At 37.8% G+C, this 6,306-nt stretch overlaps 1 protein-coding gene across 3 annotated transcripts in view; it reads left to right on the forward strand.

Annotated features, from left to right (window-relative positions):
• LOC116820647 (RNA-binding protein 44) overlaps window positions 1-2,319 on the forward strand; it is a 30,674-nt gene extending 28,355 nt beyond the window's left edge. For all 3 annotated transcript variants that reach the window (XR_012656616.1, XM_032773281.2, XM_075069935.1), the window contains one exon: window positions 2,057-2,319. The gene's annotated coding sequence lies outside the window, so the exon portion shown is untranslated. The remainder of the gene's footprint in view (window positions 1-2,056) is intronic.
• The last annotated feature ends 3,987 nt before the right edge of the window (window positions 2,320-6,306 follow it).

Below are 6,306 nucleotides of genomic sequence, written 5' to 3' on the forward strand. Positions count from 1 at the left end.
TATCACTATCGAATTTAGCGCTACTCCTCTCGTTTGGGAGGAGTTCCAAAATCGATTTAAGGAGGCGGTTAACTCGATATTAATGACGATGTCGTGTGAACGGATACAGCGTTAAATCGGTATATCGGCCATTAAACCGATTTAAAGTCGCAGTGTAGACCTGGCCTTAGAGAAGGAACACTCTGCAGGAGGGAAGACAGCAAGAAGCCTGGGAAGAAAACGGGGGGTTGGGAAGGAGCTCTTGTGACATCTTTCACTGGAAATGGGGTTAGCCCTGAAAACAATGGCACTGACCTCCCTTCTGCTGATGCTGCAGAGCTGCCAGTGGCCCCACTGAACATCCCCTATGCCCCAGCATTTTGAGCTGCCTTATGGAAGGGAGGAGGTATGTGGGGTGAGTCTGGGTGTGGAGGGACCTCACAGTGTACATTTCCATTTGCTATGACATAAGTATATGGGCTGCTTTTGAGAGCAGTGTGCATGCACACCATCTCCTCCATTACTTGCTGTTTGTCCACCTATGCCTAGAGTCACCGTACTGTCCACTCTAGGGTGTTATGAGTTCTCTTTCTCAGTCCCCCAGCTCTTTCCTATTATAGTGGGTGGGATATTTCTTGCACTTTCCCCCACATGCCCACAATTGGTTCAGGGATAGGGGGATCTGTCCAGCCCCATCAAATCTATTCTATTGTGGTGTTTCCTCCCCTAAGGTGCACCAGATCATTTATTTGGAGGGGAGCGTTCTGCCCCTATAAATCTTTTATGTCTGTGCTGAAGGGCAGTTGGAAAGGTTGGTGTTCATGTAATTACAAAATAAGACCATAAGAATGGCCATCCAGGATCAGACCAGTGGTCCATCTAGTCTAATATCCTGTGTCCCAACAGTGGCCTGTGCCAGATGCTTCAGAGGGAATCAACAGAACAGGACAATTATTGAGTGTTCCACCCCCATCTTCCTATCCCAGCTTCTGGCAGTCAGGCTTAAGGATACCCAGATCATGGGGTTGCATACCTGACTCTCTTGACTAATAACCATTGATGGACCTGTCTTCTATCAACTTACCTTATTCTTTTTTGAACCCTGTTATACTGTTCCCTTCACAACATCTCATGGCAATGAGTTATATAGGTGGACTGTGCATTGTGTGAAGAAGTACTTCCTTACGTATATTGTGAACCTGCTGTCTATTAATTTCATTGGGTGACCCCTAGTTCTTGTGTTTTGTGAAGGGTTAAATAACATTCTTTATTCACTTTCTCCACACCATTCATGATTTTATAGACCTCTGTCATATCTGCCCTTACTCGTCTCTTTTCTAAGATATTAACAATATATATCTACAAAATTATATACAGTTTATCATCTTCCCCATCCTTCCTATGTCATTTATCATATTAGGCAAGCTCTTCAACGCATATACCAACTACCTTCGTGTTTGGACAGCACATAAAATAACAGAGCAATAGACCTGAATGAAGTCTCTGGGTACGATGCAGTGTAACTACTAAATGGCCCCAGCTGGCCCTTCCCTCCTGTGGTGGTGATGAATTTCGCATAGGGATGCATTTACCTGAAAATATGGAAGAAAAGGGGAGAGGGTTAGTCAGTAGCCACAAATGTGTATTTAAAATTATAGATATAATTTTTAAATACACATTTTAAAGGCCAGTATTGGCAATTTGCTCATCCTGATCTTTGCTTTTAAGAAGTTACTTGAATTATGAGAACTGTGCTTTAAGCTGGTTGCATATAGATAAAGAAAGCAATGTTTAATATATTCAGACATCTGTTTGATAGGGTTTTGGAGAGGGCTAATAGTATGCTTCCTGTTACAATAAAGGGCTGGAAAGAACTCATTAGGTGTTTGGCTGGCTGAATTCCTCTTGAAATAGTTACTTTAACACTTCTGGGATTTTATTTATTGTGTGGTTAGGGTGCCTAGAGTCTTGGATAGGTACCTTTATTACTTTAAATCTAAATAAAATTAAAGATGATAAATGTGCTAACATTTTTACAGAATGTCTAATACTTAACAAACAATTATTATTTTCACAGCATTGCAAGCATGGATGCAGAAAAAACCAAGAGAACCAGTGTGGAAAAGAGCTTATTTTTGAATAATTTTTATTTTTATGTATGTGTTGTGTTCAAGTGGATGAGCATTCCCATAATAGTATTTTATAAACTTTCCTTTGTAATTTTTTGTTCCACTCATGAAAAGGTAGTTGCAACAATCTGTAGCAAGATTTTGTCTTTCATTGTGAGGGAGCTGGATAAAATGAAAACAGACTTCTGCCACTGAGGCTCTGAAGCAACCAGGTCATTAGTTGCCAATAGGAAAAAATTAACATCTGTTAAAAACTGTAATCTTCTTAGAGTATGTTAATGAGAAAAAGGTTAAAAATAACTTTAAGAAAAGTTTGCTCTTGTTAAAGTTTGTTTATAGATATTCCAGTATGTGCTTTCAAATTTTCTATGGATGAACATATATTTAGAATGTTTCCTGTGGATGAACATCCATTGAGGATACTTTTGAGTATCTTAAAGTCAGTCCTGGAAGTTGATGTAACATCTAAATGTATTTTGCAGAATATTATGTGTAACACTGTAGTGTGAAACAAATGTTATGTCACAGGTCTTCCATATAGCAAGCTACCAGTGTTTGTTTTGCAGGAGAGCGTGATATAAATATCAGTTGTAGACTTTGGTTTCACAAGCTCGTATTTAGACTTCTAAAAAATAAATGTTTGTAAATGTTGCATATGGTCCTTATTTCTTAATTTTGAGGTTATATTTTAAATTGTTCATAGATTAAAAATTTAGTGCAATAGAAAAATTATACTGAGGTTTTTGTATTGCCAACATGTAGCACGGTGTAAATGCATCAGGCCAACTTCTAATTTTTGAAGTGCTGCATGAAGATTGTGGCAGTTCATTATAAAGCTGTTAAAACTCAGAATTTCCACTTCAGAGGAAATTTCAACATTTTAGAATTTCCCACAAAACAGAATTTCCAAAAAATTTGTTTCAGTATTGTGAAATTTGCTTCAAATTTTATTTTATGGGTTTTTTCATTTATATATTTTATAATATTTCATAACATGTCAGAACTATTAGTACATAATACTTACATGTCATAATGTCAGAGGTAATGTAATAGTTGAAAAAAACTATTTTCATTTTATTTTTAAAATCAAAGACACCTGTTACTTAGTACTAATTGAAACATCATCTTTTCCAGGTCAGAGTTCCTCCTGTGTGTATTTTAATAAAACAAATTGATGACTGTTTGTAAAAATCAACATTTTTCAAAATGTTATGATTTCAATGAAAATGGCATTTGTCTGGCCCCCTTCCAAAAAAAAAAAGTGTGACTAAATGTTTCTGACCAGCTCTACTTCATTATTTAACAATAGAACAGTTGAGCATTTGTAAATAAAAATTAGGTGAACTTAGACCCTGATTCAGCAAGGTACTTCAGCACATGCCTAATGTTAAGCATGCATGTAGTCCCAGTGTAAGGCACATGCTTGGGTCTCTTTCTGCATGGAAAATGGGGGGATCAGCCAGGAGGCTGAGCAGCCAGACTGTCTAGCTCAGGGCTTCTCAAACTGGGGGTTGAGACCCCTCAAGGGGTTGTGAGGTTATTGCATGGGGGGGGGGTTGTGAGCTGTCAGCCTACACCCCAAACCCTCCTTCGTCCCCAGCATTTATAATGGTGTTAAATATATTTAAAAATGTTTTTAATCTATAAGGGGGGGGTTGCACTTAGAGGCTTGCTATGTGAAAGGGGTCACCAGTACAAAAGTTTGAGAAACCCATGTCTAGCTCTTGTTGCCGGGGAGAGGTGAGGAGGCTGAGCACACAGGCTCTCTGCCTCACCATACCTGTGGAGGTATTGGGAGAAGACTGAAGACCCAGGCCATTCTGGCAGTGGGGCTGGAAGTGAAATTGACAGAGCATTCCCAGCAGGAAGCTTAAAAAATCCACTTTGTTTCTACTGAAACAGAATTTCCCTTCCCATGAAAAATTTTGCTTTGACATTTTGAATTTTTTTCAAAAACCCAGTCTTTTTTAACAGGAAGATATTTCCATTTTATGGCCAGCTTTACATGAAGTGCTATATCACATTAGGGTGGAGAGTCACAAACAGCATTTTAGCACAGGACAAAAATGTACTCTGAAGCTACAGGGATTTTTAAATGAATTGAAAGTTTGTCAGAATGCTTTCAGCTCCCATTTGAAGAAAAATGAAATGATAAAATAAATGATAACCAAAGAAAAATGAATATTCAGACTATTTAAAAATATAGACCTAGCAGCTTATCGTTGTTTATGTAGTTTCCAAAACTGGACAAAAGAATATTAGCAGAATGGATTCAATAGAACTAGGGTAATGTGTTCTAAATGTCGTGTACTGAAGTGTATGTGTACAAAGCCCAAATATACAGATACAGGTTCCCAGATCAGTGATTGTAATTGTTCTAATTTCTCCACCTTTCTGTGCTAGGTTCCCTCCAATAGGGATGTTGGGGTTTTGTTTTGTTTTGTTAATCAGTTAAAACCATGTTTCACCTTAATTTCCCCTGACTAGGAAGAAATATGGAGCCACCGTGTCTCTCTCTCGAACAAACAAGTCTACAGATATTTGGTAATTTCTCACTCCTGGAGTGTTACACTCCTACCACTAGATATAAATAAGGGGAATTGTATAACGGTATGAATAGCAATCACAAAATCTCACTCATATGATCTAAAATGGTGTCTACTAGGCAGTTTACTGACTTGAACAGGCAAAATAATAAGTACACACACCCCTTTGGTAAGAGTACCCAGATTTCTGCTTGTTTCATAGGGGAAGAAGGAAGGTAGAAATAAAGCCTGATGTGTGTCCTTTGCAGCTAGTTTCCTTTTCAAGTTTTACTTTGGGGCTTAATATTCTTTTCAGGCTTTTTAAAAAATAAAATTAGTATGTTTCCTGTTAACTCTTGAATAATTCTTGCTTATGGGCTTTCTCATTCTCAGTACTGAGTGGCTTTGTCCCACTTGGGTAATGGAATAGAACTCTTCACCTCCTTTCATTTTTGACTCCACCAAGGTCAGTAGTGAACAAAAGTTGTTACAATCTCATGGTCATTTGTGGGCCATTGAAAATGGCTATTTTACTTCATTTCCAAGTGTCCACGTCGAAAAGCCTTGCTTGCAATTGATAGTCTCTCCATGGTGGCTAATTATTATAAATGCTATGGAAATAGAACTGCAGTATTCTCTTACCCATGGAGATGGTCCCACCAGGTCATGGTTGTCCGCACTGCACAAGCCATGTGCCTCAAGTTTGTTGAGTCTGCTCTGTTGACTTCTATTACTGCTGAGTGTCGTCTTCTGGCACCTTTCACCAACATCAAATTCTCTTCACACCAAACTCATATACTAATTTGAATGATTCACTGGCCTCTTTACACTCAAGTGCAATTTTGAAAACTGTTTTATAGACGTATTTGGGGAAATTTTAGTTTTATTTTTGCACTACAGCCTTGTTTAGTTCAAATACTCAAAAATGGCTTGATTTTATTCCTAAATTGTGGCTGTTGCACTGCTTTTTTCCACAAGTATAACCATGTAAAGATACAAGTACCAATTCTTATTTTCTTTCAGTATTTCAATTATGAGGTGGTAATCATTTTATTTTGTCATTTCACTGTAGATCTGGTGGTCTCTGACTGTTCGAAAACTTTACTCTTTGCTTCTCCTCATGAGCTTGTTCCAGCTCCCATTGAAGTCAATGGGAACATTTCCATTGGTTTTAGTGGTATATAGTCAAGCCTTTATTTATTGTTTCTTACAAAAACTGCTTATTTGGGGGTTTTTTTAAACTGGCCTTTTAATGATGAATTGCTGATTGTCACTTAAGAATTTTCTAAATCATAGGCTTTATTCTAGTTCAGAGTAAAACGTTCTCACACCTGGTGCAGCTTCATGAACTTCTATGGGAGTGCACATGGTAGTCGTGGATAATTTGATCCATAGACAATATATGGACTGCAGTGAGATGCAAAATAATACGTTATAAAGATCAAATAATTCCTTCATATTCCCAAAACAAATGAACAATTCTTCATTTAATTTGTTTACGTAGTTTTTATACTTAAATTCTTATATGGCTCCCAGAACATCTCACAATTTTTAATATATTTATCCTCACTCACCAGGTAGGGAAATACTATTTATCCCCATTTTACAGACGGAGGAACTAAGGCCCAGGAAGACTAAGCAATTTGACCAAGGCCCTCACAGGACATCTGTGG

The sequence above is a fragment of the Chelonoidis abingdonii genome, chromosome 10 (assembly GCF_003597395.2).
Source record: "Chelonoidis abingdonii isolate Lonesome George chromosome 10, CheloAbing_2.0, whole genome shotgun sequence".
NCBI lineage: Eukaryota > Metazoa > Chordata > Testudines > Testudinidae > Chelonoidis > Chelonoidis abingdonii.